Source organism: Entelurus aequoreus, linkage group LG19, assembly GCF_033978785.1.
Source record: "Entelurus aequoreus isolate RoL-2023_Sb linkage group LG19, RoL_Eaeq_v1.1, whole genome shotgun sequence".
NCBI classification, from domain to species: domain Eukaryota; kingdom Metazoa; phylum Chordata; class Actinopteri; order Syngnathiformes; family Syngnathidae; genus Entelurus; species Entelurus aequoreus.
Genome location: NC_084749.1, coordinates 33,126,091 through 33,142,790, shown reverse-complemented (window position 1 = coordinate 33,142,790; position 16,700 = coordinate 33,126,091). Strand labels below are relative to the sequence as shown.

The 16,700-nt window shown below is 37.2% G+C and overlaps 1 pseudogene; it reads right to left on the bottom strand.

Moving 5' to 3' along the window:
- Positions 1-16,700, bottom strand: part of LOC133634955 (nucleoprotein TPR-like) — a 45,253-nt pseudogene that overhangs the window by 12,549 nt on the left and 16,004 nt on the right.

Below are 16,700 nucleotides of genomic sequence, written 5' to 3'. Positions count from 1 at the left end.
GCTGTAAAGCTGTTTATTTTACCTGCTCGTCATCCTCTTCAGCGCCCTCTTCTGGGTTTTCCTCACTCTCAGTGTCGGTGACTATGACGATTACTTCCAGCTGCTGCTCAGGAGTTTCACTTTGTGTCAACGCAACGTCTTGGTACATAGAGGTAGACTGCGAGGCTGCCATCTCGTCTTCTTCATCCAGCGCTGCAAGTTCTTCTGTCTAAAACAGGCCAGAACAAACACTGTTTAATGCTTGTTTTTCTAAATAAAGATTAACATGAAAAATTGTAAAACTTAAAATAAAGTAAATATAATTTAATGTCTTTTTCAAAAAGAGCTTTGCGGGATTTTTCTGCATGTCTGAAGTCGCAGCTGTCAAGTGTATCAATGATTCGGCTGTATTGCTTATTATCTGGGCTTCTGCAGTGCCGTCTTACTGCTGGGGAAAATGATCCAGTGTGTGCTTTTATGTCGCATCAATGATTGACAGTTTAGCCTGCTTCTGCTTGGGCATACACAAGGCGTGTTGGCTGTGGAACTCACATGAAGGAGAGCGGCCGCACGTACAGTTGTGTTCCAAATAATAGCAGTCCCACATCACTAGCAAGATAAATCACTGTTTTTGTTAGAATTTCAACTTCTACACTGCAAGTAAATTTCTATAAGGTTTAGTAAAGGTATAGAAAACCAACAGACCCAACAGGAATGATGTGCATGCTGCTGATTCTGTGAAACTGAATCATTTACTGAAAGGGGCGTGTTCAAAAAAATAGCAGTGCTGCGTTCCATAAGTGACATCATTGATTATGTGTAAAAAAAAAGGTGTTAAACAAGTGGCCCTTATTTTAGGATCAAGGCAACTGAAGCTGCATATGCTGGCTGTGCATTTGTCCTTGGAAAAACAGTGTAAAATGGGTCGTTCAAGACACTGTTCAGAAGAAGAGCGTTCTTTGATTAAGAATTTAATAAAAGAGGGAAAACTTATAAGGAAGTGCAGAAAATGATAGGCTGTTCAGCCAAAATTATATCAAACACTTTAAAATGGCAGCTAAAACCAAAAAGACGAGGAAGAAAAAGAAAAACGACTATTGAAATGGATCGGAGAATAACCAAAATGGCAAAGGCTCAGCCAATAATCAGCTCCAGGAGGATGAAAGAAGATCTAATATGGCCTGTGAGTACTGGAACAATCAGACCACGTCTATGTGAAGCCAAGCTACCAGCAAGAAGCCCTCGCAAAGTCCCATTGTTAAAAAAAAACGTGTGCTGAAGCGGTTACAATTTGCCAAAGAACACATTGACTGGCCTAAAAAGAAATGGCGTAAAATTTGGGGACTGATGAGAGTAAGATTGTTCTTTTTGAGTCTAAGGGCCACAGACAGTTTGTCAGACGTCCTGCAAACACTGAATTCAAGCCCAAATACACAGTGAAGACGGTGAAGCATGGTGGTGCAAGCATCATGATATGGGGATGTTTCTCGTACTATGGTGTTGGTCCTATTTATCGCGTACCAGGGATCATGGATCAGTTTTAGTACATCAGAATACTGGAAGAAGTCATGTTGCCGTATGCTGAAGAGGAAATGCCCTTGAAATGGGTGTTTCAACAAGACAATGACCCCAAACACACCAGCAAGAGAATAAAAGCATGGTTCCAGAAAAACAGAGTTCAAGTAATGGAGTGGCCAGCACAATCCCCGAACCTTAATCCCATTGAAAACTTGTGGGCTGACATAAAGAATGCTGTTCATGAGGCAAAACCAAGAAATGCAGAGGAATTGTGGAACGTAGTACAATTGTCTTGGGCTGCAATACCTGTCGACTCCATGTGCCACAGATGTGAAGCGGTTATCAGAAACCGTGGTTATGCAACTAAATTATAGTTAATAATTCTAAGGAAAGTTGAATCTGCAAGCCTTTGTTAGTTTATACAGTATATTTGAGTTTTATATAGAAAGATGTCAACACTGCTATTTTTTGGTTTTATATTTCTTGACTTTCTGTAAAATATTGTCAAATTGAATTACTTTTTTCCAATTTTCTGGCTTTGAAATAGAATGTGCCGTCTCCCCAATGCATTTGTGTTCATTAAAATACAATTTATTTGAAGAATTTTGAGGTTTACACACCTTTTTAAACACACTGCTATTATTATGAACATAACTGTATCTCCCGCAAGTTGTGCAGGAAACGCCAAAACTAACTCTGTTTGCTAGCGCTCGGTTTGGTGTGTGCCTAATACCACTAATTGTACGTTTCCAATCCTTTGCACACTGCCAGACAGACTTGCTTTTGACAATTAAAAAACAAACCAAATGTCTGCATGCATCGTGTGAAACAGATTTTCTCTAAACAAGAAATCTAGTCATGTTTTAATCTCGTAAGTAATAAGTGTCCTTAATTGAGAAATAATGCAGTCTAAAACCTGACACTTGTCCTTCAAGACAAATATCAAATAATTATAGTTGTATATTACTTACATATATAAAGTCTTCAAGGCAGAGACGTAATGGAATGTATCCAGTACCTAATGTGCCGGCATCATTCAACGTACTGCATCATAAATTATTGTGACTACTAGGTGTCGCCAAACAACAATTACCATTCCACTTCAACTTAAAGACAGCATAAGTCCATTATAGATGTTAAATTATAAATAGATTAGGGGTGTCCTAATACGACTTTTTCCACTTCCGATATGATATTGGAACCTTGAGTGTCGGTTTATACCAATATTAATCCGATAATTTGTCAGCAGGAATCATGGTACATACTCTTATTTTGAAGTGTTGAATGTTAGAAAATGTTTGAATCAAGTGAAAATACTCAAGAGAACCATGGTAGGTATGAACAACTAACCTTACGAAAGATTTACACTTTGAAATGGAGTGTTAATGTGCTTTGACAACACCCGGTGGTCACAACAATTCATTAAATTATAGGCATAACAGAGGAAGTTGAATGACGAGGACACATTTGTTACTGGATACTTATATAATTGTATTTTTTGACAAAAGTTGTGTTTTAGACTGCAATATTGTTCAAACTCTACGACTACATTGTGTGCTTAGCTGTTGTGTAGCTGCTAGCTCCTGGTAGCCAATAGTCTACCATGTTTACCTTTAGTAAATAACAAAAATACAAGAAAAGACCAACCTTGTGTGCTTATTGGGGGACATTTAGCTGTTAACTGACTATCCAACTTTGCACGAGTAAACACACTGCAGGATTGCTTATATAGCGTAGATTTTGAATACACGCCGAGATTAGTTTTTTCCTTTTTTTGCTGATATCGAACCAATATCGGATCGGGACACCACTAGAATAGGCCATTGTTTTTCATACTTACTTTTTTCTTGGTGAAATTTAACTTTATCAAGCCATTTTTAACATTCTTCAAAACAAAATGTATGACTCGTGTTGATATTGTATTGGATCCATATTGGTAGGTATCAGTCAATACTAAAGGCTTCAATATCGGTATTGTATCGGAAGTGAAAAAGTTGTACAGGGACACCCCTAGTCTTGTTTATACCTTTAAGAGAGTTTAATAAAATAAAATACAGGTGACATTTGTTGACTAATACCACACATCATCTACATTATGTAAAAGTAAATGTGTCTGAAAACAAAAGGTTAGGAAATGTATTGATCATTATTTTATGTTACTAACATACCTGACTGGTTTCTGCACCGTCTTGACTGTCTGTTGGCACCACCCCCTCAGCCTCAGCACTGTCATCAACCATCATCTCCTCCTGAGGATAACACATGACAGCATGCTTTTGTTTGATAGAATTCCAAACAAAGCGCCAACTGAGGTTTGTCATCTGGCCAAAACGCTCACCTCTAGACCCACTCTCTGAATGATGCGTAGCTTCTTTTGCACGGGAGCCCTGGATGTGTCCTCCTGAAGGGTCTCTGTGTCTGTGACCACAGTGCTGCTACTTTCCTCCTCTTCACGAGGCCTTTTGGACAACGAGGAAGATCCTGGTGTGGCTGAAACTAGACGTAAAGCAGTATATGTAGACACATCCCAGCTTAAGAGGTTTAAATAACAAAAATATGTGTTTGCCAAAACAAAAATACAACTTTTTGTCCTCTACTAAACTTGGAATTAATTTAGTTTCTTCTCACCAGTCCCAAATACAGCAGGAGTGGAAGATGTTGAAGGCCATTCCATCTGCGAGCTCGTCGTTGCTTCAATTAACACAGGCGGCGGCTCCTGATTGAGCGGCTCTGCGTGGGTGACGCTCTGCTGTTGGGTTGGCTGGACAAAGGCTGTGGCCTGTGTCTGGGTTTGCTGCACAGTCAACATGGGGCTTGCTAAAGTGGTCTGGATGTTGGGGCTTGCTGAGCGTACAGAACCACTGGCACTTCCATACACAGTCACATGCTCCACGGGTGGACCCTCTGTAGTCTGCATGGCTGCAGAATAAGTGAGGAAAAATATATTTGATTTAATGGACATCACATAGTAAGAGTGAAATTGTTAACATTTTACTGACCAACTGCAGAACATTTCTGGCTCTGAGTGTGAGAAAAGTAGTTAGGAATAATATACTTGCTTATTCTTTCGTGGTTGTGAGTGATTCTACAGTTAATGCAAACCAAAAAAATTACGGTACTTAGTTTTTTTCTTCTGAAAACCAGATTTGATGCAATGATTTAAATCTGCATCAGTGACTTTAGAATCGCTTTTTGCAAATGTTTCCATACTGCTTACAGTACTATTAATGATCATGAATTTTAATAGTTTTGACACTTTCTTTAAAGACTTGAATCTGATGCAGACTGGAGTTTTAAGATTGGGTTAATATTATTGCTATCAAACAATTATTTTCTTCAATCAGATTAATCACAGATTTGAATTTGGATTAGTCATGATTAATTACAGGTTATTACTTACTTGCATAATTTAAATTAACTTAAAAATGACACAAATATGTGGATGCTACTTTCAAAATGACATACAGGAACATTTAAAAAATGTTCAACTTGAATTATGTGCTCAAAACATGCCAACAGTTTTATGTAAAATCCCTTTGGGGTGTATTTTGAAGTAAAATTAGCCAGAAAAAAACACAGCTGAAGTCTCCTCACATATCTTTGTACTGATGTATACATTTTATTTTGGCTTATAAACCAGATATTAAGAGTAAATGAAAAGTAGATTAGAGATCCATACATTTCTTACTGCATTTCCCTCATAACTTTGACAAAATAATACAATCAGAAATGACACAATATGTTACTGCATATGCTAGCAGCTAAATTAGGAGGCTTTTTAACCTGTTAGCTTACTTACTACTAAAAGATCAATTGTTTAGTAAGTTCACTGTTATTTAATGACAAACTTGTTCTTACATTGCAATAAAAAACATATGTTTAATGTATAAGATTTTTTGTTAAAACACACCCAATTAGGATTTTTTGTGGTTTCATTTTATTTTGAAAATTAAAAAGTATCAAAATACATTTTTTGTACCAGTACCAAATTATTGGTATCAGGACAACACTTTTTGTGATTATCCACATGAGTTTACGCGATATAATTTTTTGACAGCCCTATTTACAGTATATAAACAAATGGCTTTGGCTATTGTGTAAAACTCACCCTCCTGTGTCTCAGCTTGTGTGGTGGGCATGACAGTAGCTGTGGGGGTTGGGGTGGGCACAGTGGCAGGTGTGATCATTGGCCTGATGCTTGCCCTTGGAGTGGGTTTGTTTCCTGGGTTAACAGCTTGCTTGCCGGCTGTGGCTACTACAGGTGTCGGCTTTATGTTAGCAGTTGGAGGCTCAGAGGTGCTGGCACTGACAAAGAAATTAAGGCAGAGTTCATCTCTATCACCCTGTTGCATTGGATCCAATGGTTCACTAGGTAGCAGCTGTAGTGTTTTTCCAGTATTTGGGTATCATACCTGCCCCTCTCTGTAGCAGGGGTTGACTTGAGACTGATTTGTCTCTGTTCCGTGCTCCTTTGCTGCTCCTGAGTCTAGAACCACACAAAAGATATCGTCAATAAACTAACTGTATTTTTTCTTTACAATCGTAAAATAAAATACAATTTAAAAGAACATTCTTTGGAGAGAAGACTCACTTTGCATGGACCCGCTTCAGCGGGTTCATCTCTTTGCTCTTGTCTCTCTTGCTGACCTCGCAGTTCTCTCAGTTCTCGCTCCTGTCGGTTAAAGCGTCCCTCGTACTGAGACTTTATAGCGCTTACGCGCACCTCTAACTCCTCACGTTGCTGCTTTAGCTCCTCATTTTCCCGCTGGATCTCGTCTTTGGTGTCTAGGTGACAATAGCATGTACGAAATTTTAAAAAACACAGTACACAATGGGGTGAATAATCCATTAGAAATTAGGGACGGGTTTAGGGTTTTATGCTGCCAATTTTAATCATCCATGTTTGAGATCGGCCAATACCAATTCCACTACAGATCACATAATACCTGTACATTTTTTTATTATTTTTGGGGTGAGTGCCATTACTGATATCAACATAATATTTAAAGTAGTTCCTTATTGTCTTTTATTACGGTACATACCATTGTTACAGCAATTATTACAACAAAAAAAAAAGCAAAAAATACTCCCTACACTTTTATATCCTTTGGTTTTTGCCCACAATGTCCTTCTGTCCAGGGACTTATAGTACTTCCCTGAATTTGTAAAACATTAACAACATGTGACTACGTGGGTTCCCTCCGGGTACTCCGGCTTCCTCCCACCTCCAAAGACATGCACCTGGGGATAGGTTGATTGGCAACACTAAATTGGCCCTAGTGTGTGAATGTGAGTGTGAATGTTGTCTGTCTATCTGTGTTGGCCCTGCGATGAGGTGGCGACTTGTCCAGGGTGTACCCCGCCTTCCGCCCGATTGTAGCTGAGATAGGCTCCAGCGCCCCCCGCGACCCCGAAAGGAATAAGCGGTAGAAAATGGATAAATTAACAATTTTTTTTTATATAAATAGAAATATTGATCTAATCACTCTAGTATCAATCATTTACTAATTCTAACCTTGGTACCGACACCACCTATTAATGGATCCATTCGCCCTCCCCTTGAATGTTGTTCATTCTCGGCTGCTACACACACCAAAAGACCCTGGTGCTTCTCAGTTGCTTTTATGTTAGCCTCTCTCTGTACTCTTATTCATAAACGTTTTAATCTCCTGTTATTAGCTCCCTACTTTCTGCTGCAACGTGGTTCCATCTACCTTCTTAAATTTTACTATGCACTTATTTCTTCTGTTGTTTCTATCTACTTTAGTGGCTAACTTAATGATTAGCATATCTGCTCCTAGCTTCTTTTTCTTTTTTTTTAACCTTTATTTACCCGGGGAAAGTCCCATTGAGATTAAGAATCTCTTTTTCAAGGTAGTCCTGTACATTCATACACCAGTGTAGGTAGTTGCCACTGGGAGAAAGGTGGGTGAAGTGTCTTGCTCAAGGACACAACGGCAGTGACTAGATGGTGGAAGCTGGAATCGAACCTGGAACCCTGAAGTTGCTAGCACAGCCTCTCTACAAACTGAGGCACGCCACCCCACTCGCCCCTACTCAGTGTGTAACAAGTTTAACCTTATCCTCCAGTGATAACCCTAATTGGTAATGATACACAAAGGGGTAATATGATTTTTCTTAAAAATATATTTATAATAACATTTAACAATTACATATTTTGCTCATTAATTACAAAAATGCATCAAAATGTGCGCCTTTTATTTCCCATTACATCACATATTTATACTCACTGCAGACTTCATTTGAGCCAACAAACATAATAAAACATCACTTACTGTGTGTGCAATGTCTGCGATCATAAGGATGCCGACCGCTAGGATGTTCATATATTAACATTTAGATGAAGAATGAATCATCATCCTCGCAAAAAAAAGGGGGCTGGAAGCAAGCGTCTTTTCGTGTCGCTCGCCATTTCCGGGTCTAAATTGGCTGTCAAAGTGTTCCAACTTGTCGGAATACGTCCTCATCCTTCTACTATTCAGGTGAGAGGCATGATTTATGATTTAGAATAAAGTTTGGCAAACAAGGAAACGAGGAAGCAGCTGATCAGTCCATCATGTCAACTAGGGCTGGATGATTATGGAAAATTAAGGATGATTTTGACTGATATTGTAATCACGATCAATTTACTCGATTATTCACTAATTTGAAAACAAGTAATTATTGTACCACCAAAACTGAACTTAAAATATAATTAATATAGAATAAACCACAACAAGTAAAATAATAGTAATACAAATAATAAATAATTTAAATAATAACAATATAAAAAATGATTACATTCAGTTTTTATGTATTAATCGTTATTAGTTCCACTTTTTAACTTATTGTACCGCCATAGAGTGTGTGATTTTTATGGTAAATAAAATTGTATAAAATGTTTGTAATTAAATGCAAAATCTTTAACATTTATTGGGGCGGTATAGCTCGGTTGGTAGAGTGGCCGTGCCAGCAACTTGAGGGTTCCAGGTTCGATCCCCGCTTCTGCCATCCTAGTCACTGCCGTTGTGTCTTTGGGCAAGACACTTTACCCACCTGCTCCCAGTTCCACCCACACTGGTTTAAATGAAACTTATATATTGGGTTTCACTATGTAAAAGCGCTTTGAGTCACTAGAGAAAAGCGCTATATAAATATAATTCACTTCACTTCACATTGGTGCAATACGTATTTGGACAATTTTGACCAGTATTTAATATCAAAGCATAATAATTGTGTAAATGTATCAAGTGCTTTAAGTTTATTATGCTTGTGTAAGGTACTTTTTTGAACCCTTTAAACTGTTAGCGCAGTCGACCGGATGTGGCGCACTGCGCTATTATTGTGAGGGGGGAAGTGTGTTGTTGTTTTCAGCTTGACGTGTAGAGGCGACTTGCAGCTGTTTAAAGAAATAAATAAAAGAGCGCTTCCCAAGTTGCGAGTGCTGTCGTATTTGTAAGTTGATCTTACATCGATGATGTAGTTCACAACAACACAAGCAGATGAGATGTGTTGTGGGTGTATGGATTGTTCTTTCTAGTTTTAGTTTGGTAGTTTGGTCGCTGTTTCAAGTGACCTCCTCGACATTAAGAACAGGGCGGTTGAGTGTTTATGGGATGAATGAGCGGTCCAGAACACATTATTTTCACAAACAAATGTTTTTTCTCACAATGACAGCATTTCAGTCACATTATGTCAATTTCTGTGGTATTCTGCATTTAACAACGGATTTCGTTATATTGGACAATTTTCTGACTCAGTCTACTGTTATGTCAAGGCGGAAATCAAATGCCTTATTTTTTGTTGATTTTAGTGATTAATGATTTGGCATACTAGTGATATGTAAAATAAATAGTAATAGGGAGAAAGCATGGTAAGATCCCAAACATCTAGTAGACATGCTTTTTTTCACTCACTCATACGTTATTTACGAGTTAGATTGCATTAAAAAAAATACATTCATCGTCATGTCTTTCATAATGATTGTGAACGATAGGCAAAATTCCAAAAAAGTACAGTTCCCCTTCAAGGGGAGTGAGTCCTCGGTCAGCCATAAGATCAAAAATAAAGTATCAAGAGTGTAGGATGATCATGTACTTTTTTACAAAAATCGATCAGCGCAACCCTATTAGAAATGTATGTTTAGCTGCTCAAATGGGTGTTCAAAGAACGTACTGTATTTCTAGTGTCTTATTTTAGAGTACTGTGTTTGTTTTGATGTCTTGAAATTTGATGCTCATTTTACATTATTTTCCATGTTGCTAATGGACAATACAAATAAGAGTTAAAACACACATGCGCACATTTTTTTTTAACAATAATTTCTTCACTTGGTGTTTTGTAAAAAAAAAAACATCCTACAAATTATAATAACCATCATCACTGAAGGTACTGGAAGGAATACCATCTTACTTGTGATCTGGCTGATCTTTTGTTTGGCAAGAACCAAAGCCTTCTTGGTCTTCTCCTCTTTGTCGGTCATCTGCTTTCTCAGGATGTCCTCCTGAGAAGATTTGTCCTGCAGCTCTTGCCTCAGTCTGTTCAGCTCTGTCTGCAGCCTGGATGACTGTTCCTGTACATTGTGCACCTCTGTTTCACGCTCTGCAACCACCTGTAACAGGCCAAGAAGACAAAGTGCATATATAACTACATATTTTTCCCGTTCGTCTTACATATACACTACCGTTCAAAAGTTTGGGGTCACATTGAAATGTCCTTATTTTTTAAGGAAAAGCACTGTACTTTTCAATGAAGATAACTTTAAACTAGTCTTAACTTTAAAGAAATACACTCCATACATTGCTAATGTGGTAAATGACTATTCTAGTTGCAAATGTCTGGTTTTTGGTGCAATATCTACATAGGTGTATAGAGGCCCATTTCCAGAAACTATCACTCCAGTGTTCTAATGGTACAATGTGTTTGCTCATTGGCTCAGAAGGCTAATTGATGATTAGAAAACCCTTGTGCAATCATGTTCACACATCTGAAAACAGTTTAGCTCATTACAGAAGCTACAAAACTGACCTTCCTTTGAGCAGATTGAGTTTCTGGAGCATCACATTTGTGGGGTCAATTAAACGCTCAAAATGGCCAGAAAAAGAGAACTTTCATCTGAAACTCGACAGTCTATTCTTGTTCTTATAAATGAAGGATATTCCACAAAATTGTTTGGGTGACCCCAAACTTTTGAACGGTAGTGTACACCGACTGGGCCGAATCTTCGGAAATGTATGTAGTCTTTGCAGAGATAATAGTACTTCCATGAGAGGGTAGAAACATCTCTCAGTATCAGTTCTTTTAAAAGGCTGGCATTGTTGGTCTCCATCTAACAAGTCCCAACATTTTACCAAAACTTCAGAGCTTTTTTATTTTTAAACCAATATTGTTTCCTTACATTTTTTATCTGTTTTGGCCTATCCACATGCTTTACTGGTAAGTAGACGGTATAACAGTCGATACAACTTAAACTACACTATAAGTCATCTACGGGTCTTTGTTGCCATCTGGTGGGCTTAAGGCACAGTTTCCAACTGCATTTTAGGGTAGATGGTAGGTTTCACTTTGAAAACCCCTGCGCTGTATGATGCACTGCATTTGTACAACATCCCAAATATCTCCCTGTCTTTCGATATCAAGAATGTTTATCTCCCTCAAATAGTTGCTAAATATAAATCACACGCTGCATGGTAAAATTACATCTTGAAGTAACACAAATACTTCGACATAAATGGTTAAGAATTGTCCATACCGTATTTTTCGGACAATAAGTCGCAGTTTTTTTCACAGCTTGGCCGGGGGTGCGACTTATACTCAGGAGCGACTTATGTGTAAAATTATTAACACATTACCGTAAAATATCAAATAATATTATTTAGCTCATTCACGTAAGAGACTAGACGTATAAGATTTCATGGGATTTAGCGATTAGAAGTGACAGATTGTTTGGTAAATGTATAGCATCTTCTATATGTTATAGTTATTTGAATGACTCTTACCATAATATGTTACGTTAACATACCAGGCACGTTCTCAGTTGGTTATTTATGCGTCATATAACGTACACTTATTCAGCCTGTTGTTCACTATTTTTTATTTATTTTAAATTGCCTTTCAAATGTCTATTCTTGGTGTTGGGTTTTATCAAATACATTTCCCCAAAAAATGCGACTTATACTCCAGTGCGACTTATATGTTTTTTTCCTTCTTTATTATGCATTTTCGGCCGGTGCGACTTATACTCCGGAGCGACTTATACTCCGAAAAATACGGTACATTGTTTTGTCCACTACACAAGCTCCATTACTAGTTGGCCATAAGTCAATAGTGCCAGCCACCTGTTTTGCTTCCTTTGTATAAGTTGAGCGTTAGTACATAAAGTTGCCTAGTACAGTTCCCCAATATTGTAGCTTGTCCAAACCGTCATACTATCAGTTAGTGATGTGCTGGTGGGGCCGTTTTTTTGTGAAAAGTATGGGATCGCCATCGCCAATTAATGCCTTTTAATGCTTATCACAAATGCCTAGTACCTGGCTGACAAGCTAGAAGCTATTTATATGTCTCCATAAACCGTGTGGAGCCGCTCCCTTAAGTGTATAATAATAGCTTCCATTATGGCAAATAAACGGCATTGCTTAGGATCTTAAGTATCATTATAAAAAATGATTATCACTGGAAAATAAACATGTTACACACTCGAGAGCAAGCCACGAGCAAACATGCTAATAGCTAAGCTAACCGGTAAAATTGCTTTAAACAACACCAAGAAGTAAGTGCTGAGTAAGGTTTAAGAAGTGTTGATAACACCACATTCCAGCAGAAAGCAGTTTTTCACAGGAAATGAACAAACAGATTACGAAGAGTATAGAGAGAGGATAATATAACAACAACTGTTAGTGTGTCAGCATCGTCGCAGTCAGTACGCGACAAGTTTTAAGAGGGTGGATCACCATAAATATGTGGTGTTGATACCAAGGTAATATCAGTATATGATCAATACTCGAGTGATTAGGTTGATATTTTTATTATTATCTCAAAACCATTCAATCCAAGGATTTAAACGATTAATAAGTAGATAGTAGTTTTTGCTCTTGTTTGGTTATTGTGTACTATTGATTTTGTTTTGCTCAAACAATTGTGTGTAATAAAAGACAACAATGAAGTACTTTATATAATGTGTAGATATTGCTAAATTGTTAATAGTAATTGTCATAAAAAATTTAGAAATGTACTGTTAATACATGTGCTAAGTGTCAGCATTGATATCAACCAATCTCACTCATGGAAGATCGGTATCGGAATCAAAAGCATAAAACCCAGATCGGAAGATCCCTGCCATCAGTCTTTACTGAGCATTATTGCCTTTGTAAAGACAAAATTAGACAACACCAATAATATTATAGTTTGCAGTCACTGGTTTCACATAGCTGCAAATGTGAGATTAACTGGAATAGTTTTCTGAAATAATTTTATTGAAATTCACTAGATCTGCACATAGTGCAGTCTTTAAGGTGTGTTTACAGTTGACAGGTTTGGGAGAAATATGCGATAACATAGCAACATGATTGATTACGTGAGAAGTGAGCACTGCATAGATCAATATACATTGACTGTATCCTTTTGATTCAAGCAAAACAGTTCTAATCTGTGGCATAGGCACATTATAAGTGCGTAGTATCCGCTAGGGTTGTTCAATAATACGATAGAATATATGCAGTATATACTCATGTTGTTTTGTAGTGTGGAATGTTATAAAAGGTTTGATCGAGTGAAATTACTCAGAACAACATTCACACTCACATTCACACACTAGGGCCAATTTAGTGTTGCCAATCAACAATGGTAGGTATGAAAAAACATTCTTTGACAGATTTGACTAAAATAAACTCCTTATAAAGTTATATTATTCTTCCATCTGCTCCTTTCTGATCATGGAAATGTCTAAGTAACAAAAAACAATGAAAGTGTCAACTGTACGTGAAAGGAATAGAAAGAAAATGATGATGACTGAAGTCATGACACAGGAAGTTGAGGCGTTTGTTACTGGATACTTTCAAATACATTTCTGACTTGGACAGCTTGTAAGTAATATTCAACTCTAATTATTTGATACTTGTTCATATTGACAAATGTGGTGGTTTAGATTGAAATATAGTTCACTTAGGGACACTTACTATATACAGTATGTCTAGTTTGTGTGCTTAACTGTTGTGTATCTGTTAGCTCTTAGTAGCATATAACCTACCATTTTTACCTTTTGTAAATGAGTTGATTAAAATACAAGGACAGACCAAACTTCTGTGTTCATTGAGGACAATTAGATGTTAACCTACTGTTGAGCTTTGCACAAGTAAACACACTACAGGACTGCTTGCATCGGCGTTTATATTGGAGCCTTTAGATGTGAGCTGATATAATCAGATACTTTTTTTTGCTGATATTGGACCGTTATCAATATGTCCTAGTATCTGTCTGGTTTGTCCCTGTGAAATACAATCTGTCAAAGTGAGAAAGAACATGTTGGACGACTGACCCGATTGATGTTCTCTAGTTGTCCCTCCAGGTCTTTAATCCTGGTGTCAGCTTGGCTCAGAGAGTCTCTAAGGCCTTGCAGTTCCTGAACTGATGCTTGACGAGTCTCCTCTTCTTTGGATGGGCCCGCAGCCTCAGCTACCACCTTTAAGCAGTGCAACAAGAAAGTTAAATTGTGATCTGAGAATATAAGTGGTGGACTGTGTTACTTAGTCTTTAGACCGCTCACCCTGTCATGTTGTACTTTGAGCTCTTCATATTGTGTCCTGTAGCGGCGCGCAATCTTCCTGACTTGGGTACAATTCTTTATCTTCTCCTGGATTTCTACAGTCTTTTTTGCTATGTCCTCTTTCAGCAAATTTCTCTCATCAGTTAACTTATTTAAACCGTCAAGCAGGTTTTGAATTTGGCTTTGCTGGGACGTTGTGAGATTGCTGGCCCTAAAAAGATGTTGAGACATTGGAACAAATTAGGAAATTAAGCACATATTTAATGACTTCATTGATTAGAGTTACAACAGCCAAAAGTTGAATTGTTTTTTAAGTTTATTTCGAACATGCATACAGTTACAATTATGATACATCACAATATTGCCATTTTCTCAATACATGTCCGATAAGGATTAGGAAGAAGCGGAGCTCCTTAAGCTCTTTTCTCCTAAATAAGAGAAAGGAGCTTACTCCGTTTTCACTTCATAGCAATTATTAACACATTTGTTCACTTCCTGTTCTCAATTTGCAACACAATTTAAATCAATGAATATTAAATACAACAGTTATCATAAATAAACAGTTAAGTAAATTTTGATTAAATTAATGAGATTAATAAGATTATCTAATTTTCAGGAAAGTTCAGGATGTTTATCAGGATATTTCTTCTTTGTACTTTGTAAACACTTTTGAATTTGTTGTTTGGTTTACCAGATCATATTAGTACATTGACTTCTTTGCTTAATCCATTCCATGATTTAATTTCACATTGAGTGTGAATGTTGTCTGTGTGGTCTCTGCGATGAGGTGGTGACTTGTCCAGGGTGTACACACCTTCTGCCCGAATGCAGCTGGGATAGGCTCCAGCACCCCCCGTGACCCCGAACAGGGCAAGCGGTAGATAAAATGGATGGATGGATAAGATATGCTAAAAGCTTAAGTGTTGTACTTGCATATACATGTTTTAAGTTTGATTTTTCCCTAAGGTTATATTTCTCCTCTTTTGTTAAGAAGAATTGTTATAGGTTATAATAATAATAATAATAATAGGTTAGTTTGCATTGGGCAAAATTTTAGCAAATTGCAAATGTACCAACATATTGAATTTCAATATTTTTGGTTCAATAAATAAAGGGTTTGAATGTTTTCAGTCGCGAACATTATGTATTATTCTAACTGACCTTTTTTGTAACAGTAATTGAAGCATACGTTTGTAGTTATTTTTCCGTATTTCTACACAATAACTCAGATATTAAGGATTAAATTGTAATTGCGAATTTGTGGAAGTTAAAGAGATCATATTAAAAAACAAATTTTCTTAGCTGTTGGTAGTTACATCAGCAGATATCTCCATGTATGGTAGAGGTTTAATCGAAGAGTTATGCGCGTGTCTGCCATTTTTATCCAGTTGTAGTCAATAAGTTCCTTCTTTTTCTCTATCTTCTTGTTGTGGTGAAGACCGGCTCGTACATGCATGCTAAAATGTTCCATGCTGCCATTTCTAATAAAAAGTAGAGTATAGTTCTAACTTATATTGGTCAGTAGATTCGATATAAAAACTACAAAATGGCTGACTAAGTGGAGACGCAGTCAAATGAGGCTTGTCCTTGAAGAGGGCTTAAGCACGTATTTAAAACGCACACAAAATGGTGCATTCTGAAGAGACACCCAGAAAGCGGCCTTAACATAGTAAAACAAAATATATGCAAAATTTGGACCAAAGAACCACCATTACATGTTGTAGATCACAAGGAAATGTTTAAAATGTAGAAAACTAAATAATAATATGAGCCCTTTAAATAGATGTGTACAAGCATCAATTGTATAATTTACTCACCTAGTAACCTCTGCTTTGATCTTGCTGTTCTCTTCAGTGAGCTGCTGGATACGTTTAAGGTGTGCCTCCTCAGAATGTAGACGCTTCTCCGGTTCTGAATCTTTCTGTTGGTTAACCAAATACTGGAAAAATACAAAACAATGAATAATGGTACGGCAATAGTAATAGTAGCAAAATGTATCTACTAAGGATGTAAAGGTATCAAAATCTCACGGTATTAAGGCCATTGTACGATATTATTGCAGTGTGACAAAAAAAAAAAGATGGCTTGGAAAAATGCCTTAGTGGAAAAAATTAGGGGCTACTTATGTTAAGGATAATCACTATAAATAACTGTAAATAAACACAAACCTAATGCTCAAATGTTGTAATCCTATTTATTACTACCAAGAGGTATTTTCAGAGTGCAAAGAACAGTGAAAGACCAGTGTTTCAAGTAACAAGCAAACGTAAAAAACTTTCAGTTGAGTGTCTTTAAACTGACTATTGTAAACATGCTACCATGAGGAAAACTTGTTTGAAATACCTCACAAATTGATGTTTGGCCTGACTTACATCTTGGTTGGTTGTATTTCCAAACTTGTAGACGATAGCGGTCTAGTAAAATCTGCAAACTGTAATTTGCA